We start from the raw sequence: 23369 nt of genomic DNA, 5'->3' as shown, positions 1-23369 counted from the left end.
TTTTGTTTTTGTCTGTTAGCAGAATAACTTAAAAATTCAGGAATGGATATCAATGAAATTTTTTTGAGTAGATGGATGGATAATGATCTGGAAAATTGATTGGGTTAAGTGGTGTCATGAAATTTCAGTAAGGTATGGCATCTATAATATAGTCCAATTCTAAAGTAGAACTCTACTAGTGTATACTAAGGTATATCTAAATAGCTAAAAAAAAAAAGAAAAAAAAAAGAATAGAGTAGAGCCACTTAGGTGCCTGGTCTTGAGAACCAGGGATGGTAGGTTGAAAAGCTTTTTTGATCCCATGGGAACTCTCCTTCCCCATCCAAGCAGCTCAAGAAATTTGACATCATGTATATAAGTGATACGTTTTACACAGTAAGGTTAATAAACAACATATACAAGAAATATACAGTAGTACTACATAATATATAGGAATTAGCTTCTAAAACCTACATATTCATACAGGAGGAGATTGTAGTATACATCTACCTAGTCTGTAGACTAGTAGTAATATTAAATTATAGCTAGTAGGCTAAGCTATAAATATGGTTAATTTATGATAGAAACAGAAGCTATGATGTAATATTTTTTCGGTATCTAAAGTTCACCCTACTAGCTTACTATGGGAAGACAAAATACATATTCTATATGCTATCTATTGGAATCCCCCAAATAGGATACTATATATTGATATCTATTAAAGAACCCATAAACTGAAGAATATTAAAAATCTACACCATGTAAAATAAATAAGTAAATCACGAAAATAAGCTAACTATAGCTAGATGAGCTACCGTTAAATTAGCCGTTAATAAGCCAACCGTACCTTGCTAGCTAACAAGGTTAAACAAAGCCGGTAGTAGTGTATGAAGTACAATAGCGTAGTTTAACCCTAAAATAATGGTATTAGCAAATACATATAAACACAAATGTAAACAAAAGTGTGTGTTAACATTAGCTTCCCAAACAGAACAGAACCGACTATATTGTTAGCTATGATAAACAGTGCTACAACCGGCTAGATAAGCTCATGATGAAGTCACAAGTAAGTCATGTTTGTTCAAAAATACATGTCCCAGTGTGCAGCCTTTTATTTGTTCTTGTTTTCTCCAGACAAATTCTCATTTGACGCCACAGCATACTGAAATGGATTTGTTGCAAAATTTCGTTTTGACCGCCTCATGTTTGAGTCATCTCAGGTCAACGCCTCCGTGTGGTCGAGGTCGGGACCAATCAGACGGGCGGATTCTCTTTGGGTGTATTGATTGATGGCTGGAGGAGATTAGATCTCAAGCGTGTGAAGATGCATCGACCCGTTGGTGGGTGGGTGTTGCCTTACAATTTAATGCGCTTACATGAATGTGAGTGACGGGCTGAGGGTAAGGCAGCTGTTTTTATAATGTGAACACTTGTAGAAAAAAATGGACAGTGTCCCAAATACAGCAAACACGGCAATTACTTCAACTGTAAAGTAGGACTCGTGATGAATGTAGAGCCATTACTTACCATCACAAGGCCATTGATGGGATTGATTAGTCCAGATGATGAAATCCCTTGAACGGAATACCTATTTGATTGGATGTCACACTGCCACAGCTGCTACATATTAAAGGCTAAAGCACAAAGGTTTACGTTGGTTTTGCACCTGAGTTACACAATTTGTGGACCGTTTTCATCATCGCATACAGCGGCGATGGATTAAACAAATAAGGTGAGTTAGCGATCTAGAATCCACGCTATGCCCAAAGGGTTTTACATCAGAAGACCTCCAACAAAAGAGGATCATTCATATTCCTCAAATCCCAAAATCATGTTTGTACTCCTGTGTACGTGTGCTGGGGGAAACACAACATGAGGAACATGTCATTCAGCAAGTCAAGTCAAATATGGCAAATGGAGAAAATTAGGGAGACTGACAAAGTCCACGGGAGGGATGTTTATGACAGCTAAACTGCCGGGAGTCACGCTCAGACTTAAGGTCTCAGTGGGACACAACACCGGTGATGACCAGAAACTGACAGAGACCTTGACAGAATGAGAACAGATGTTTAATAAAAGATGCAACAGAGGCGACAAGACATGGTGAAACTGAATCAACAGCAACTCTCCAGTGGCCACGGTGACAACAAGGTAAAAGCCTTGAGAAGCTGCAGCTGGTGCCAACCACAATTCATTTCCTGCTGATTGTCAACATGGTCATTTATGTCGCCTTCCTACACTAGATAATGAATTCCCAGTTTTACCGTAGTTATTCTGAAGAGAAAATTCAAATAAACACACACTGTAGCTTATAACCAGTTTGTCCACGGAAAATAGCCATTCGGTTTTTTTAGACCAATTCTCTTGGTTACATTTTGACCCATCACCAGGTTCTGTATATGAAGAGGTTTGAAAAGACATCAAAAGGTACTCACTTTAGGCTTCACCTTCAGATGTGGTTTAGACCATTAGAACACTGGAGAGACCTACAGGCAACTCAAAATGATGTTACTGTTGCAACCACTTTTGTAATAATTGTAATGATTCTTACAATCAGGCGGGTGGAACTGATAAGATGGATCAGTGACTAGGGTTGCGAACTGTCCCTTGAAAAACGGAATCGTCCCTTATTTGGAAATAAAAGTGTGTGTTCCGTATTGACCTGAAACGGGACGCAGTTTGTCCCGTATTTCTGTGAGAATCAAAAAGTCTGTAAAATGTCAATGGAATTGACTTGCGCTTTATATGGAAACGTACGGTAAATATGATCCCAGCCTTTCTCCTGCTCTTCACCAATGAGCTGACAGACACGAGTTGACGATACAGAATCACTCTTATCTCATTGGTTGAGGGACATCTGCTCGCAAGAAGATCCCGGACGAGAATCATGAGCCGACGATGGTCGTCGGACGACAATAACAAAGCAGCATGGCACCGACACCGACACTGGCACTGCAGACACACCTACGAACAGCAATGTCTGTAACGTTGTTACTCCTCCTCGAAAAAAACAAAACAAAAAAGAAAGCAAAAATACATGGGCAAATGGGAAAAGGAAAATGGCTGGGTGGAAAAGGTGCGCGACAACAGCTATAAGTATTGTAAGTATTGTTTACTTTTTCAGACTTTCACTGTTACATTGTTTTGCATGATATTTTTTTGTTAATTTATACACTTTTAAGTTAAGCAATAACACGACAGAGAAAGATTTATTTTTAAAGAAATTTTTTTTTATACTTTGAAGCAGGACAGGATGCTCATATTGAAATTGTGAGTGAAAATTTATTTTGCACTAAAAATAAATTGCTAAATAATAATTTGTTTTCCGCATGTTCATATCATAACAAATGCATGTGTGCATCTACTTAAATTCAGGGTCAAGTCAATAGTCAAATGGTTAAAAATCATTTCACACACACGCTGGGAAGGGTGAAGGCAATGGTCAGTTGGCCGGTCCATGGAAATAGAGACTGGAATGGACGTCACGTGACTAACGGCGTGCCGCACGGCGGCCGTTACTGAGGGTGGAGAGAGACCTTGATCCTGTTAAACAGAAGCGATATGGGGAGAAAAAAGCCAGCCAGTGCTTCACCATCAACTGCACGAACCACAAAAACAAATTCTCCAATACTAAAATGAACTGTAAAAGAGCCTTAATGTAATTATGTAAAACAAATGTCTATTTTAAAGTCATTATGCCGCAATTTAATGTCAATATACTGAGACTATAACTCAACGCCATAAGTTCTTTTCATTAAGCTGCGTTCACATGTGGAAACAAAAATGTTTAAATATATTTATGTCTATATATATACTTGCAGCTGTTGTTTAATATGATATGTACATGGTGGTCACAGGAAGCATTTAAATTTGAACAGTGTGGTTGGAGGGGATGGAGGAGGTACTTTTTACCATGACTGACGGTCAAAAGTCATAAATTCTGAATGGTTTTATATCTACTTGGAATAAAATGTTAGTAAAAATCACATATATGTTGTTGTCATTAAAAGACTAGCAGTAATATTACAGTGGAAAAAGCAGCAAGGTAAGTGAGCACAATGTCAAGGCATACTTCAGATTAATATTTTAATACATAAGGATTTTTTATCCAGGTATGTATGGGTTCATTAGACCTTTTAATTAGCATGAATACAACTTACAAGTGTCATTTATAAAAATCCATCGAGAATTATGATGACAGGAAAAAAAAATCACAGTAAATGAACAGAATGGAATATTTTCCACAAATTTCCACACTTTACATAAAACATTTTTTTCTACCTAGATATGTATGGGTTCATTAGAAAGAGCAATTAAAGGGCTTTAAAACAAGCCTACCTTTATTAAAATCTGTTAACAAATAGCGACAATAAAGTGAGAAAAGCAGCACAGTTTGTTGTAATTTCCCCAGATTTCTGCATTTTACATAAAAGTTTTTTTTTTTTTTCACCCACACATGCATAGGTGCATTGGAAAGAGCTTTCAAAGGGCTTTGAAACAAGCCTACATTTATTAAAATCCATTAAGAAATAGTGACACTAGAGCAAAAAAAGCAGTCAGTTTATTATTGATGAGCTCCACATTTCCATCCTTAGTAATGGCGCCTTCCTGTCCTGAGTGACGCTAATAGATAGAGGCGCGCACGTCCATTCCAGTCTATATTTCCATGGGCCGGTCAGCCCTGCCAGTGAGGTGTCCCTTATTTATTTTTCAAAGAGTTGGCAACTAAATTTATCGGAAGATAACTGGTCCGATGATGGTTTTAAAACTTATCTGAAAAGCTAATCCGCTAACAAAAACATTAGCTTCGATAATTAGCAGTTATCAGATTAGCTATGGTGTCTATGACGTCTATTTTCGGCCATCCTTCACCAAAGGTTTCTCTATTCGATCCATGCTTGAAATATCATCGCAGGGTGCACTGCAAACACTTTTAAATATAACGGTGGAGTTGTGAGATGAAGGGAGTGAAAGCGGAAAAGTCATATTCCGGAAATGACGTACTTTAGCAAGCTAGTCATAACCTGTGCAGTCTCCGTCATTTCTATGTGTAATTACAATATTTGGAGAGTGCATGTCAGGTCATGTTAGAGGGGCTCAGAGAGGGTTTGCAATGATGCAGAGGGTTGTGGATTCAGAGCATCAATTGGGGTTCAGGGTCCAGGTGAAAAGCTCTCATATCTGGATGGGATACTGAGTAGAGCCTCTGCTTCTTTGCATCAAAAGGAGCCAACTGAGGTGGTCTGGGCATTTTGTGAGGATGACCGTGGTCATCTCCCTAGGGAGGTCTTCCAGGCACGATCACCTAGGAGGTGGTCCCAGGGAAGAGGGATTATATCTCCCAGATGCCTTGAGAATGCCTCTGGAAATGGAGACGTACCACCAGAAATCATGCAGACGGTGTAGATTTCTAGACTGAGAAGAAGCCTACAGATTTTTGCAGTCCCACCTCCACCAAATTTACCACACATCTTCACCTCAGCCTGAAATAATGTATGCCACAGGTTTTTCCTTGTTCCCTGCAACATATTTATGGCAGGATGATAGCATATGATGCTTACAGTGTCATGTAATATTCCTGCGGTTTACTGCAGTTCAGTCACATTGAAGAGTAATCAGCACTATGACCCTGCTAACAAGGAGACAATATTGTGTCCCAGGCTGATCCCTAAAGCTTATTCCGGTGCCAGATGGATATTTTGTTGCAGTAATCAACACAATAACAACACCAGTGGATATGAAAGAAGACATGAGTGCGCACAAAATGAGACACAGGACGGTTTGACATCTGACAAATACATGAATGATTCAGCAAGCTAAAAATGGAAGAGAGCAAAAATAAGGCAAGTTTTCTGCTGAGCTATGAGGTAAATCTTTATCGATAAAGCCCAAAGCTGGCCAGACGTGCAGCTGATCAAGCTGAAAAAGTGCATCAGCAGACTGAGTTTTCCAGTCAGTTCAGTTGATGCCAACAGAATCAACACCAACTGTTGCACACTGGCCGGTTTTGAAGTCTTTTTAGATGGCCGGGACCATTTGGAGTGAGCCTTCTATAAAGAAAAGCAAGGATGAAATGTAGGAGGAGATGTCTCCATAAAAGAAACTATAAGACAAGATGGGGAAATTAAAAAATTAAATGTTGAGTTTTATAGCCGAAGAAGTGCGTAAACTAACAAGAAAGCAAGACCAGTTAAATGGCCTAATGGAAGCCATAAAAGAACTCAAGACAAGATCAAAGGATAGTAGACCTGGAAAAAAGGGTGGGTGATCTTCAGCGGCCTTCACAAAAGGAGAATTTATTACCTCTGCCAACAAAATTGGAAGAGGTTATGTTTTTGCCCATTTGTTTGTTTATTTGTTTGTGAACAGCCTAGAGCCCACATTTTTTCATATATCGTCATAAAGATTTTTACTGAAGATTCATATCCTCATAGGCAAGAACGGATTCAATTTTCAAGGTCATACATCAAAGTCAGGAAAAATCTTGGAAAAATTCCTATCTTTAACATTGAAAGTATTTTCAAAAATTAATAACTCTGTCAAAAATGATCAAATTTCTTTCATATTTGAAAGCATCATGTAGGATGGTATCCTTTATCGAGCAACAAAGTCTAATCTGGATTTGATCTAGATTAAAGATTTTGTGGCCATTTTAATTTTACATTGAAAATCCCATTTAATGTATATTTTACATTATATCTTCATCAAACATACCCCATTCACTCTCATATTTGAAAGTGACATGCAGACCAGCACTCACTATCACCTGACAAAGTTTGATCCAGATCTGATCTGGATTGTGGATTTTGTGGATATTTGAAGTTAACATTGAAAAGCCCATTTAGTGCTCATTTTGCATTATATCTCAATCAAAAGTGCCTCAATCATTCTCATTCTTCTGTTACAGATTTACCTACACCACCAAAATTGGATGGAGGCTCCAATGTTATGCCTGTTTGTCTATCTTCCAGTTATCAGTTGGATACCAAAAGCAATGACAAATTGTGCATAGCAGAGATAACCAATGTTCTGTGAAAATTATCTGAAAAAGAATTCAGAAAATGAAAAACCTGACAACACACACAAAAAAGCCACTTCCAACAGGACTTTGACCTTGGAATTTTTTTCAAAGGTAAAATTTTGTGGAATTGGTGGAGGTTTGCACTGTAGGAGCGCAGTGCTTTTGTTTATAAATGGATTGGAAACATCACTGGACCTACATGAACACTGTGGAAAAAACAGAGAAGATGCCCAGCAAATAGAGCCAGTAAAAATAAAGAAGAAAGGACACTTACCTTGGAGGTTTGAAACCATGAGGCCTCGACATTTGATCAGCTCTGTTCAAAATTGAACAATTTTATCTTTGACTAACACACAACCTTTGCACCATATTTAATCCATATTGGCTGCAAGCGTTTTGAGTTATGATGCAGCGTTTGCCTTTTTGAGGTCTTCTAAAATCAAAGGTCCTATGACCTTTGAAAGAGATCTATAACTTTAAATAACAGTTTAATAGTAACCATAGGTGTGTCCATAGTCAATTCCTCAGGAATCATTCTTAATGAGTTTGATGTTTCAAGGGCACCCGAAGTCAATGGTCAAGTGAGAAATATAAAGATGATATACTGTAATAGAAGATACAACCAACTCAGAAAGAACTTTTTCACAAATATCAACAGTGACAGTGAGTATTACAGAAAGGATCAGTTCAATCCCAATTTAAGAAATGGAAGGCGTTTTTCGCTTCACTTGGTGAAGCTTGAATATGAGTTTTTCAAACTTAAAATCTCACTTAATCAAATTTAAAAAGAGGCTGAGTGTAAAAGCAATAACAGAAACTTAGTTAAGTGAAGGTTATGAAATGTTCAATATCAATGAATCATATATGTGGAAGAAACACTGAGAAGGAAAAAAGGCAATAATCTGTCAATTGCCATAAACAACATTATGGAATGTATCACAGCAGATATTACACTTGAGAAATAAAAAACAAAAATAAAAAACTATAAATGCGCCAAAATGTTTGAGTCAGATAATGACAATAACAAAGGATTTTTTTTTTAAGTACATATAGTCTTATCTCTTTTCTAAAATAAATAGGACTATATGGGTTATCTATCCAATTGCTACAATAACAGGCAATATATTTACAAATAAAACATAAAATCGTGAAAGGTCAGATAAAGACAACTGATGTAAGTGATCATCTTTCAGTTTTTATGTCATGGTATCCCGATAAGACAAATAATGTTACCAAAAAAACATTAATTAATACAACACAGAATGCCATAAACAATGGAAACACTGAAAAAAAGGGTTTAAGAACACAAAAATGTTAATCATAATAATAATTAGAAGAGCTGGTCGGCAGATTTTTAAAGTGTTATATGAATGAATCCTGCTGCTACTACTACTACTAATAATATTATTATTTATTTATTTATTTTAAACACATTTATGGATTAGAACACATTTCTTGGAGACATCCAAGAACAAGTGTGTAATTTTACAAATGCAAAGTTAAATCATTTAATGCAATCAATAACTGGGTTGACACCTAAGTATATTATTTGATCACAAACAAGTTCACCAACCTAGTTAGCTACATAACACATTGAAAATGTTGCGTGAACTCAGAAAGACCCAACATTCCAAAAAATATTGCCACTTCTGGAAAAAAGTGTGTTTGTGTGTGTTAAAGTGTGTTTTCTCAGAAATAAATCTGGACCAACTACCTAGCCTATCACAGTAGAGCTAGGCTAACATTATCTTTTGGGCTAAATTCAATTATCAAAGGCGTTTTCGCTAATGTGTGATGCGGACAACAACTAACTGTACATAGAACGTGAACATCTTACGTATAGCAGTAATGTCTTTTTAAAATTGAATTTTAAAGATGCACTTTCAACATTAGTAACATTTTTGTTTAACCAGTCACAAACGCAGCTGCCTTGGCTGTGACGTCAACACGGATACCTCAGGTTGCTCAGTTTCCTCACAACTTTCCGAGCGCAAATTCCATCTCAACATTCAAGGAGTTCTTCCTTGAGTTTGTCAGAATTTCTGACCTTCAGAGGGTTTTGAAAGCAGCAATAAACAATTAGATGAAGGGCATGTATTTTGTACTATCCAGTAGGCTTATTAATGGAACCAGTTGAAGGACTAGTTAGCATGGCCACAACTACATCATAAATTAAGAATTACTCAACATCACACCTCACCATAAATAATAAAGATGCTTTAAAACCACACATATTTTGTTAGGGCAGAAATATTAGCTTGCATACTATAACTAACTTGGCAGTGAAATGAGAAGGTCATGATAGCTAGCTACGGCACGACACAGATGTTAGCAAGTAATTAATTATAAAGAAAAAGCATAGCACACTCAAAATATTGATGTCTAGCCGCTGTTTTATTTCATAATAATTACGTTTCGGCCAAAAGGCCTTCGTCAGATAGCAGCTTCCGTTGGACCAAGCAGAAGCCCTTGGTGTGCATTTTTTTTTATCTATTTAATTAGCAAGTAATTAATTAACAACTCCATGAAAGGAGAGTATTTGTGTGTTTGTAACTGACTAAAAATTATATTGTGGTGTGGTTTTAAAACAGTTTTTCGTCTAGTAGCGCAGAATTTTTGTTTAAATTAGAAGACAGCTAGCTAAATAAATGACAGTGCTCTTATAACCCACCCTGCTCAGCGTGCTGCTCTCGTTGGAGCAATGTCTCTGCTATTCTGGCATTGTGGGATAGCTCGCCGGACTACTCTCACCTGACCCAGCGCTTAGAATCATTTAGGCATAAAAACACACGAGATACACACGTTCTTGTGCCAAATATAATCCTGTTTTTGTTACCCATGAAAACGCACTGTCATCGCAGGTCTGGGAACTACTTTTTGCACAGGAATTCATCAAGGATGTCGGCCGCAGGCGCATACTATCACAGAATACCCAGGAACTGGTTACTTGTTCGGCCACAACGAGAGCGCTCACTTTTAGCTTGCTAAAAGCTAAGCTAGTGGCGCTCGTGAGAGTATGCTTAACATTCTTAAAGACTTTGATGGCTGTCTATTCATCCGCAAAGGCTAAAAGACACACATTGCACACACTCATAGCTCCTTTCGTTTTCTTAATTAGCCTGAAGCCCTGATGTCTGGTTTCAGCGTTTCTCTTCGCTGTGGTTCCGGTGCTTCTGTGAGTTAAGATTTCAGCTCAAGATCCTCCATCGCTCTCGTCTCTCTCTCTCTCTCTTACTTTGCATGCACATGTTCTTTTCAACTGTCGTTTTCTCTCTCTCTCTCTTACACACACACACACATCCTTTTCACTTTGCCTGCATCTTCATCGCATGATAAAGTAGTTTTGCCGTTCTGCTGTCTTAGTTTATCACTTCTTCTTGTCTCGCGCTGGATCATCCTCCCACTCTGCTTTTGCCAGAGGTGTTATCTCATCAGTTCCCCTCTCGGTTCTTTGCCCTTCCTTTATCTACCATTTCAATCAGCTTCAAAAGTGTTCCCGACTGTCATCGTGGGGCCCATCTCGGTCCAGTTTTTAGGCCATCTTTTTCCTTTCATCTCTGCAATCTCCTCATCCTCCTCAGTCTCCCTTGGAGAGTGACAGATGAATACACTTGGCGTGCTGATAGTATCTATCTTGAAGCTACATGACATTAGTTATGTGACACATTACAACCCTCAAAAGAAGTAATATCATAAAAAAAAAACACAGGATTGGGTCACAAGTGTAGGCAGCAGAAGGTCAGTCATACCATCAGTGCCCTGAGATTGCACACTTATAGCAAATGTGACACACAGAGAAATGGATGGTTTGGTCATACTGGCAGACAGTTTCACCATACTGAATGTGCAATTTCACACATTGCTCAGATGTGTATATAAAGGGAAGATTTGTGTTGTGCATTAGCCGATGTTGATTCTGCCTCTGCCCACAAAGCCCTTTGATACAGCTTTGATGTCAAGCACTTTCATGACCATCCACTGGCATAATCCCTACTACCAACAGGTTAGTTGGTTGTGACTAAAGCTAATCTTAATAACTATTGCCCTATGCTTAACCATCAAGATAAATCAACTTATATGTTCACTTGAAAGTAAATATTTGGCTAGTGTTACCCGATCTTGATTCTACTTTTGCTCACAAAGTCCTTTGATGCTGCTGCAAGTCTAAAAGCTGAGACACTTTGATATCAAGCACTTTCATGGTCTTTTACTGGCATAATACCTACTACTGTCTGGTAATTACTGCAGAGGACTGAGAAAAGGCAGTGGTATTTCTGCAAAGAGAATCTTAACTAATACCCAGTCCTTAAGATCAGTCGAACTTTCCCATATATTTCACAAGCCTGAGTATCTAGGAGAGTTAAAATTCCCCATTTTCAGTATCAAAACAGCAAGGTGTGTGCCAGTGCATCCAGAAAATATTCACAGCGCTTCACTTTTTCCACATTTTTTATGTTACATCCTTATTCCAAAATTGATTAATTTTTTTTTTTTTTTTTTTTTTTTACACAAAGTTCTACACACAATACCCCATAATGACACCGTGAAAAAAGTTTTCATGAGATTTTTGGAAATTTATTAAAAATTTTAAAAACTACAAAATGAAGCTCAAAATTGAGCTCAGGTGCATCGTGCTTCCACTGAACATCCTTGAGATGTTTCTACAGCTTAACTGGAGTCCACCTGGGGTAAATTCAGTTGACTGGACATGATTAGGAAAGACACACACCTGTCTACATATTAGGTTCAATAGTTGACAGTGTATGTCAGAGCACAAACCAAGCATGAAGTCAAAGGAATTGTCTGTAGACCTCCGAGACAGGACTGTCTTGAGGCACAAATGTGGGGAAGGGTACAGAAACATTTCTGCTGCTTTGAAGGTCCCAGTGAGTACAGTGGCCTCCATCGTCCACAAATGGAAGAAGTTCAGATCCACCAGGACTCTTCCTAGAGCTGGACGCCCATCTAAACTGAGCGATCGGGGGAGAAGGGCCTTAATCAAGGAGGTGACCAAGAACCTGATAGTCACTCTATCAGAGCTCCAGCATTCCTCTGTGGAAAGACGACAGCCTTCCAGAAGGACAACCATCTCTGCAGCAATCCACCAATCAGGCCTGTATGGTAGAGTGGCCAGATGGAAGGCACTCTTTAGTAAAAGGCACATAGCAGCCCACCTGGAGTTTACCAAAAGGCACCTGAAGGACTCTCAGACCATGAGAAACAAAATTCTCGGATCTGATGAAACAAAGATTGAACTCTTTGGTGTGAATGCCAGATGTTATGTTTGGAGGAAACCAGGCACCACCCCTACAGTGAAGCATGGTGATGGCAGCATCATGCTGTGGGGATGTTTTGATGCGATTTGGTGCAATACGATGAATGATGGGTATTTATAAGATTTTATCAATATCGATGCCATTATCGAGTTCGCTTATCGATCTGATTCCTTATCGATTCCCATATCAATACCTCTTGTGAAGTTTCTGTGTACTAAAAGTAGGCTTTACAGGTTTTCTATGTCAACAACATTTTATTCATTCTTCAATGACCCCTACCAAACACTGATTTATGAAGAACATTCATGCCAAATCTGAGGCATGCATCATCAAGTGAACAATTCTGCCCAAAAGTGCTCCACTAATACATAGTGTGAATCAGATGAGAGTTTACAGCTTCCCCTGGATGGGATGCCAGTCTGACACAGGTCACATCCCCAGCTAAGACCATCACCCATTCATAGCTGGGTGGACTGGGACAATACAGATAGAGTGTCCAATGTTAACGACACGTAGTATGAACTAGAAACAAACTACATACTGGTATCCCTCTAAACTACCTGCTTATATAAAATACCTGTGTACTCTCTGTAAGTATGCATGCAGATGAGAAGTGACGGACCCACATGTTTAGACTGAATACCAAGGCAAAGGTTAATCAGAGGAGAAAGCAGGGTAACGGCTGTTAGCAAGTGCAGCCTGATCCTCTGGAGTGCCCGATTCTCTCAGTATTTTAATGCTCTGATGTTGTTTACCCCGGCAGCAGCCCTTATCATCATCAAAGCTTGAAAGTGACACTTTGCAAGAGAAGCTGTTCTGCATCCCTCCTCCTCCTCTTTCTCTACTATCGCCATGGTTACAGATTGTCTCATTCTCCTCTGGCTGGAATCCCTGTGAAGCACAAACACCTGTTGTTCATGTTGGGTTTACTGTCATGGGTTTGCTTCAATTTGTCCGATTGTTTGGAAAAGTTTCACTCACAGCCAATCAGCTGCTTTTCGGCTCAACCCTTGCAGGTGAGCATATGCGTACACAGACGTGCGGGGAAATGGGCAAGAAAAAAGAATAAATAAATGTGTGGAAGAATGAGACACAACAGATGCTTTCGAGCAGATGTAGTGGATGTTAGTCTTCCTTGTTTTTCGCCTTCAGCTTCCGATCGACAGGCCAATTTCCACCACAGGAATCCACGGTTCATTTTCGGGGGACGACACCTTTGAGTGTAGGGGATGACCCCTGAAAGGGATTTTGCGGAACCTTATTCAGGACCATGCAAATCTCTGATGAGGAGTGTGTACTATCTGATGGAGATTGGTCGAACTCGCGCACGGGAAGGTGACAAAAACATCAAGCCGCATTTGTGAAAGTAAGCAAAAAGGAGAGGAAGAATTGCAATGTACAGAAAAGGCAACCGATGGACTGATGAGGAGGTATAGCCGGCCACAGCAGCCCAGTGGGGACTCTAATCCTCTAGGAGGAATGAGAAAATCTCCATAGGCGGGTCGGAATACCCACGGAATTAAACGTGCCGCGAAACAGTACTGAGAGAAACATTTTATTGGGACTGCAAAGCTTCCGAACACACTGTGGAAAAAGCACAGAGAGAAAAATGTAATGTGGACTACAAGCGCTTAAGTGACAACAACAACAAAAGTAGTTCACCCCACAAAATCAAGGGAAAGGGCATTCCAACCTACTAACTACTCATCTTCAACTGCTTATCTGGGATCGGGTTGCGGGGGCAACAGCTCCAGGCTCCAGACTTCCCTTTCCTGGGCCACACTGAACATTCATCCATGTTCTGGATGTTTCAACCTAGCCTTGCAGGTCTAGCCTAGAATCGGATCCTTGCTCCAGCTCCACTACAAGTTACAGCCGTTCTTTTCTATTACTCCCCCAGTTGTTGATTTATGCGTATAACATGGAGGACACATTTTATTTTAAAGGGTCAATGCAAATCAACTCTAACTTGGAGAAATCTGATGTCTAAATTTAGTTTTCAGAAGACACAGGAACCTCATAACCCATCTGCATTTTTGTGTACTGGCCTTCAGCCATCAGGTCAAGATTAAATCATTTTTCTTACAAATGATGTCACGTCTTGGAACCATGCCTTTGGGTCAAAAATCTGCCATCCTCATACTAAGCAGACACCATCTTATCGTGATCTGGTTCGGATCCAGTCATCCCTGCAAATCAATATAAAGTTATTCTGCAATGACATTCACATTTATCAATCTGGCAGATGCTTTTTCTGTAATTGGAGTAGAACTGAAGAAAAACAGAACTTCAGCTAGAACCAGATCAGACAGGAACATCAATCTTAAGTGCCATAAATTCAAGCTGAAGTTCTGCAGGATGTCTATGCCAGAGACGTACCAATGTGACTTTTTTGTAATGCACTAAGGTATTTGTGGAATGGCTCGGACTGGACTTGGACTGTTGCCGTATGGACAGGGATGACACAAACATACCATTTCGGCTACTTCGTAGTCAGTATGAACCTATTTAAATTTGATACAGTAAGCTATTAAACAATGGAAAGATAAGAAGTTTGAACATGTCCAATCATGAGGATTTCCTCAGATGCCTCTGATGGTTTGAAGTACAGATTTTAAAAATGATACCAATATGTGGGGCATGACATCCACTTTGGACAACCTACCTTCTGACTCTACTTCTACCCTTGTTGAATAGCCAAGATACCTGATTAAAGTAGTTCTACTCTCTACAAACACAGGCCTTAGGCCAAACCCCTGAAAGCGGGTGGCAAATTTTTTGATTTGGCATTTTGGTAGCCTATCTATAGGGACTTGAAAAATGTACAATTGCCATCCCAGAGTGGTAGGTGTAGCCAAGTAGGGGTCAGTGAAGAATTACAGGGAGTCAAAATTTTAAAAAATAGTCCAAATTGAGAAGGATACCACATTATATGTCTGATCACAGGTATTTCAAAAAAGTATTGTTTAGACTATCTGTAACTAAATGTTATAGAGTTATGGGGTAAAGACAGCAAAAATGGTGGCAAAAGTCATTTTGTCACCACCAATCAGTTGAGAACATACACGGATAGAAGGTGCAACAATCAACCACGTTCATTTTATGCTGAAGGACAGAAGGAGGATTTGATTTGACCACCGTTAACCAGTGATAAAACATTTCTATACTGATGGCTTGACTTAGGTAACAATGCGCCCTATCTATGTTGTAAGAGCTCGTTTTTGTTGAGTAAGAGATTTGGGCTTCCCAGTTGGCAATCAGCGCAGGTGCCACAGTGTTGAGTACCCCAACGTTTCACCAGGCTGTGGCAGATACATGGTTAATCAGGTGGTTGTCTGATTGGGTGGTTTCCATGTAGGACCCAAGGTGGTTCTGTAGTGTGGTGATACACAAGACCAGAACTGACCTGGCCTAACCTGACATAGTACCTTGTGAAAGATTGTGGAATAGCTATGTTGACCAGGCCTCTTCAATACCACCAACACAACGCTGATACCCAATGTCTAGACAGGCAGGGACTTCATTGAGGTGCATGAAGTTGTTTTGCAGTTGATACCTGCAGGCCCAAAAACTCTCAGGAATCTTCATTTGGACACAAAAACAAGCCCGGCATCCACTCTACTCTTGCAATATTCCTCATCTTTGCGCTCACGTTGGAACAAAAGGTTGTCTAAGTGTAAGTGCTTGCAGAGCAGCGTTTAAATGAAGCAGATTGTCTCGGAAGATGTGAGTGTAGACGATAATAGTTGCTGGTAATTTGCTTCTTTCAGCAAAGGAGATGGGTGAGAGCAAAACTGATTAAAGGAGATGAGAAACTAAATATTACATAGAAACGGTATGAGGAAACAATTTGTACTCCACGCACACGTAGGTGCAGTGTACACGTGCTGAAACATTGAAGCGCACACGCTGGTGATGATTAACCTTTCAGAAAGGTAATCCTACACCCTGTTACTCCTGCTCATTCTTGACATCGAGTCTTCCAAAGAATTTTTTTTTTTCCGTTGCTGTATTGATTCCTCAGACCAGCTTGAGTCACGACCCTTCCCCTTCCGTGGCTTTAACTCCGTCCTCCTTAGACAAGCACAGGCACTCTCTCTCCAAAATAAGTGAACAAAAACTGCCACTTTGGGGAAACAGGCAGCAGCAGCACTAATAGCTCAGGGGGATGTTCAAGCAGCATAATCGTGTTTGTGTTGGAGGAAAAATAGAAAGAACCAAAAACAACAATGACAAAAAAAGCTGGGTTATTGTTGCTTATTCATGTTAAATGCAACCCATTCCTAGCTATTCTGCCACTCCTGATGCAATAAAACAGCTGTTATGGAAACGCCTTTTGCTTGCAGACATATTTGTCAAGCGGCAAAACATTTGTGTGCGGTGTCACGACCCTGTTGTGGTCTCGTCTTTTCACATTGAGGATAATGTTCACTCAGGCAGCACGGAAACACTTCTGTAAAGCGGCCGTGAAAAATATCCATTGATCTTTGATTATTCCGACCCTGTGGGCATGAGGACAGTAAGAGCAATTTGACAACCTTGACTTTCACCCAGTTGATCGGCATGTGGCATCCAAATCAAACTTCTTGACCTTTGCCAGAATTAATCAGGGCACGTTTGGAGGGGTAGATGCAGTCGATGTAGGCTGGCACCCCAATGATTGACCTTTTGACTTGTTTGGGCAATTCCGGTGTTGCAGATCGAATGGTCCGCCCCTAAAAATTGGTCCGCCTTTTGCATCTGTGTATACGTCATTTCAGATGCAAAATGGATCAAATGGATTAACCTCTTAAATCATTCTAAAGTCAGTTTTAAGTAGAAATGAGGTGAAATTCCGTGACGCTTTGAAATGACCGACGTGCAGTGAACGCATCAGTTAGCAGCTCGTTTAGCCACGGTGCTCTGATGGCTTCCTCCATCTTTTATGATGAAATAATGCTGAATTCATGTGGAAATGATTGTTGTACAAAAGCTTTAGTTATCTGTCGCTGAGATAGATGATGACTGGGGTGCAGTTTGAAGCAGAAACGAGGTTTTAATCCATGAATCGCGGCTAATGACGCATACGAAGATGCAAAAGGCAGACCGATTTTTAGGGGGGACCGTTCGGTGGCCGAGACCGGAATCTGCCTTCAAATACACTCACAGACCACTTTATTAGGTACACTTTGCTAATACTGGGTTGGAACCCCTTTTGCCTTCAAAACTGCCTTAATTCTTTGTGGCATAGATTCAACAAGGTGTTGGAAACAGTCCTCAGAGATGTTGGTCCATACTGACATGATGCCTTTTCAACCAGTCTGCCCATTCTCCTATGACCTCTGATATCAACAAGGCATTTTTGTCCACACATCTGCCGCTCACTGGATATCTTCTCTTTTTCAGACCATTCTCTGTAAACCCTAGAAATGGTTGTGCGTGAAAATCCCAGTAGATCAGCAGTTTCTGAAATACTCAGACCAGCCTGTCTGGCAGAAACAACCACGCCACGTTCAAAGTCACTTAAATCCCCTTTTCTTCCCCATTCTGATGCTCGGTTTGAAATTCAGCAAGTCGTCTTCATGAGGTCTAGATGCATAAATGCATTGAGTTGCTGCCATGTGATTGGTTGATTACCGACTTGTGTTCACAAGCAATTGAACAGGTGTACCTAATAAAGTGCCCGGTGAGTGCATGTCCGCGTTTAGTAGTAAAATTTTGACTTTTGGCTTCACTTACCTTTAACTCAAATGATTGACATTTGGTAAATTTGATCTTATCTGGGCGATGCTATCCAGTCGCACGCTATTCCATCATGACACCCTCATGAAATGTAGAAGATTTTTGTGACAAGTTTGTCTAACCATAACCTAAACGCCACGCAGCGTGTCCACAAAACATCCTGTTTCTGAACTGATTATTTCGTGATACATTCATGACAGTATCACAAACTAATAGATTAAACCACTTTTCATGATGCCATCATGAAATGCCTTGAGATATGGTTGACATATGTGTGCCAAGTTTGGAAGACAACATAGTAAAAATAATATCAAATAAACATTTTCACCTTTGACCTTAATGACATTGACTTTTACCAAAACAAAACCATTAAAAGAAACTCTGGGGTTGACCGCCGTCCAAACAGACAAACGATGCTCAAATTACAAGAAGATATTTCAGTCGGAATACGACCAGTTGTGTGAAATCACATCATTAACGTAAAGCGACCCCTTTCAAGTGTGTCATTTTCTTCTTGTGCAGCGATGCGCCTTGTTCTGCCTCGATTTAACATGTGAGAATAACCACGCGCTGCTGGGAAAACGGTTGACTTAAGCTGAATCTGACACTAAAGATATCTAGATCGATCTGAAATTTCACAGGCGCCATCACAGAAAGAGAAACGCTGATGATATTGACTGTCTGCTGCAGAGCAGCGGTCAGGTTTTCAGACAGAAACACAAACCTTCAAAATGACAGCAATTACACAACACAGCTGCAGATTACGGTAAATTTCACTTTATATAGGCTTTTGACATTACTATTAGCAGGATTACGTCAAAACTACTGCACAGATTCTCACCACATTTGCACCACAGATAGAGTTTTAGGTCATGGAAGATTCCATTAAATTTTGGCAGTGATCCACATCCGGATTCTGGATCAAGATTTCATTTTATATACTCTTTGAAGGATTACATCAAAACTACTTCACGGATTCTCACCAAATTTGTACCACAGATAGATATTAGGCAATGGAAGATTCCATGAAATTTTAGAGGTGATCCGGATCCGGGTTCGGATTCTGGATCAAGTTTCACTTTATATAGGCTACTGATGGATTACTAATAGCAGGATTACGTCAAAAGTACTGCACGTATTCTCACCAAATTTGCACCACAGACAGATTTTAGGCAATGGAAGATGCCATTAAATTTTAGAGGTGATCCAGATCCGGATTCAGATTCTGGATCAAGTTTCACTTTATTAGCCTTTTAACGGATTACTATTAGCAGGATTACATCAAAACTACTGCACGGATTCTCACCAAATTTGCACCACTGATAGATTTTAGGCCAGGAAGACTCCATTAAATTTTAGAGGTGATCCAGATCCGGATTCGGATTCTGGATCAAGTTTCACTTTATATGGGCTTTTGAGGGATTACTATTAGCAGGATTATGTCAAAACTACTGCACGGATTCTCATCAAATTTGTACAGATTTTAGGCCATGGAAGACTCCATTAAAGTTTAGAGGTGATCTGGATCCGGATTCGGATTCTGGATCAAGTTTCACCTTATATAGGCTTTTGATGGCTTACTATTAGCAGGATTATGTCAAAACTACTGCACAGATTCTCACCAAATTTGTACAGATTTTAGGCCATGGAAGACTCCATTAAATTTTAGAGGTGATCCACATCTGGATTCTGGATCAAGATTTCATTTAATACTCGTATAGGCTTTGAAGAATTACATCAAAACTACTTCACGGATTCTCACCAAATTTGCACCACAGATAGATTTTAGGCCATGGAAGACTCCACTGAATTTTGGAGGTGATCCGGATCGGTGGATGTCTCAAATCTCTGTTTGCTGTTGTTCATATTTGTTTTTCGGTTCTTAAATGTAAGACAGCACCCATTCTTCCATTAGGCTCTTAAAAACAGCCAAAGGTTCCCCAATTAACCCAGAATTATGACAATTAACCATTCAGAAGCTGTTCCAAGTAATTCCATCCATTTTTGGAATCTTCTCTGCTGTTTGAGAGATTAATCTGAGTAGATGTAAACTGTTGATCCCCTGAAAATCTGACATCGTGAGTAAAAATTAATATAAATCTAACTTGTATCCGTTATTTCAAACGGAATATATGCAGTTGGGTTTTTGTGTGCTTTCCCTGTGTCTGTGTAGGTTTCCTCAAAATTATCAAAATGTAAACACTGGCAGACTTGATGCTCCAAGGCATCATCCTCATTGGGATTTGGAAACTTGCAACGAAGCACACGTTATTCAGTCTAATCCAACGCGATCGTTTTTCTCGTCAACGCTTTGAGGTGACACGCCGCAGAGCCGCAGTCTGCAGCGGGCAAGGTTATGGGTCAACGACAGCGAAGAAAGAATAGATGAGAAACTGTGAAGTAAAGGTAACAAATGTGGCCGTGGAGGGTGAATGATTTCCCACGATTCACTCTGTTGACAAGGTAGAAAGCATGTGAGCGATTTCCTGGAAGGCAAACACTATTTTTCTCTCTTTTCATGTTTCTCTTTCTCTCTCTCGCTGCAGAGTCCACAGAGGACTTGGCACAAGTTAAACAGTTTGTCTCAAACAGATAACCTCGCTCCAGCAGTGGAGAGCGTCTGTGTCACCCCTATTCACCCCCCTGCCCCCAAGGGGCCACTTTTCCTTCACTTCTTCCCCTCTTTCACCTTCTGGATGGATGGTGATGAAGGCACAGACCGCAAGGCACGAAGAGCACCATGTGACAGACTTTTTTTTTTTTTTTTTTTTTTTTTTTAAGTACACCAACACTACTAGGGGAGCTACAACCACTGCCCCCCCCACCGCCAACACTAAACCAAACCAAATTTTAGGTTCCTTAGATGACCCCAAAAAACAATCAGGCTGTTCCCAAAAATAAAAACTGACCTCAAGCCAGTTATCAAAGATGGCGCCCAAGATGGCCGCCAAAATAGAATTTTTTTTCACTAACACACCTTTAAACAACATATAAACAACTTAAATATCACAAAGATTCAATGGGAAGATCATTGCAGGTCACAGCAAACTTATTTGTGCCTAAACTAAATTCATTCATGGGTTTAAGATTCAAAATAGCGTCCAAAATGGCCACCAATAGACTCTTATCATTGAATCTCTGAGATATTTAAGTTGTTTATATGTTGTTTAAAGGTGTTTTAGTGGAAAAAAACACTATTTTGGTGGCTATCTTGGATAACTGGCTTGAGGCCAGTTTTTATTTTTGGGAACATCCTGATTGTGTTTTGGGGCCATCTAAGGAACCTAAAAAAGTTGGTTTGGTTTAGTCCTGGGGGAGTGCAAAGGTAGTGGCTCCCCTAGTACACGCCAGGTTGTGACCGCCCACACGCAATAAATAAATAAAAAGGCAGAAAAATCAAGAATATATATATATATATATATATATATATATATATATATATATATATACACACACACACACACACACTTACACACACACTATATGGCATTCTAATGAATTTAACTCAACCATAGCTTCAGGTGTGAATAGAATGAAATGAAAATCCAGGATCTCACCATTATATAGAAATGACATTATACAGATGACTGTGGCCTTTTTCGGTTCCTGTGTGTGCTTAATAAAGGGCAATGATGCTTTAAAAATACACCTTATATGCAGAGACCTTCGAGAAACTATTACAGTAAGGCACAATGGGCTGGTTTTTCTTTTTTCTTTTGTGCACCTTACTACATTGCTAGGGGAGAACTTTCCATCAGTACTGCTATAAATCATGTCGCCCATTGTTCTGCACGGTATATTTTGGTGTGTTAACACTGTAAATCTATTTACATGTCAGAGTTCATCAGGCTCTGATGTTTCAACCAGTACACCCGCCGTTAGTCAAAATTCAAGGAATAAACGAGTAAAAAATAAAAAACGGAATTTCTAGCCACACAGAGAGATGGGTAAACAACATTTGGGTTTTTGTGCAGAACAGGCTGGTACATAGATCAGTAACAAAGGCATGAAAATAACACGTGTCGCTCATGTAAGAAATGAGTGACTGACGAGTGGTGATGAAAATGCTACAAATCAAAATGCATGTCAGTACAATGGAATGCATCCAACACATCGTAGAACCTTAGAGCCTGGATGGATCCACACAAAAAAAACAACCAGTTCATCCCCATTTCTTAAAATAATCATGTATCTCCCACAATAAGGTGAAAGGTGGACGTGTCCTCGGCCTTCTCCAGCTTCCGGGGTTCTCAACAGCCTGCCACACCCAAAACTTCCTACCTGGCCTTCCTTCACAGTGATACTCCTCGTCTTAAGTCTCCCTATGTAACCGATCGTTTGAGACAAAATCAATGACTCTGAATCAGATTTTTCCATCAATTGCACAACACTGGGTAAATAAGTACTAAGGTTTCAAATGTCTAAAGTTACAGATGTAATTTCAGCCTCCGAAACTGCCTTGATAAATCATGCAAAACATGCAAACCTATTTGCATTGCAACTCCTAGAATTTTGCACACTCGGGTGGACACACCCCAACTTGCATATTCATGAAGGCAATTGGTGCTATTTTGTGCATGGAAAATCTGCAATCCTAAGTGTACATTGTTCATAAATCAGCTTTTTTTTGTGGGAGATGTGGTGTTTAGTAAATCAGGCCCTTTGTCTCCAAACCATCCTACCTGTGCTGACCCTCTTGATATGCTCATTCTTTTCCTCTCCATCCTCATCACTGCCAAGAAAAGTCGCAGCATTTCCAGCTCTGCCACCTCCAACTCCACCTCCTGTCTTTCAGTTCGTGCCACTGCTTCAAAGCCATCTCAGTTTCCAGATGGCTCAGAGAAACATTTAGAAGCCATCATTCTTGGCAAATCTTCTCCAACCAATTAAACAGTTGTGTCCAGGGACCTTTTTGTGTTTGTGTCACTGTTCCACAAGTTTTTTTTTTTCTTTCTTTTGTTCAGTATCCTTTGGTGTCTTATTAAAGATTCTGTGTCCAACTGTCCAAAAAACTGTTTGTTACATTTATTTCTGAAGATTTTCTGAATGATGTCTTTGAAATTCAGGTGTACCAATTAATTTGACCAGAACAGCTGAAAGGTAAAGATTAAAGGTAATTATCAACATTTTGAATGTCCTTAAAAGCTTTGTATGCAAAATCAGACATCATTTCTGCAAAATAATACCCGTGACATTTGTGATTGACATTAAATGTGCATAACACTTGAATAAAATACTTGCAAATCCCTGGAAGGCAACCACACAGACAGACAACCGATCCAACACTACCTCTGCTGACGTCCCCTTGACCTTATCTAGCTGCTGGGGTCCTCAAAACTGAGTCATGGGCTTGCTGGATCATACACACTGAA

Source organism: Thalassophryne amazonica, chromosome 21 (assembly GCF_902500255.1).
Source record: "Thalassophryne amazonica chromosome 21, fThaAma1.1, whole genome shotgun sequence".
Taxonomy (NCBI): domain Eukaryota; kingdom Metazoa; phylum Chordata; class Actinopteri; order Batrachoidiformes; family Batrachoididae; genus Thalassophryne; species Thalassophryne amazonica.
The sequence above is the reverse complement of the archived record's forward strand: the minus strand, read 5'-3'. Positions refer to the sequence as shown.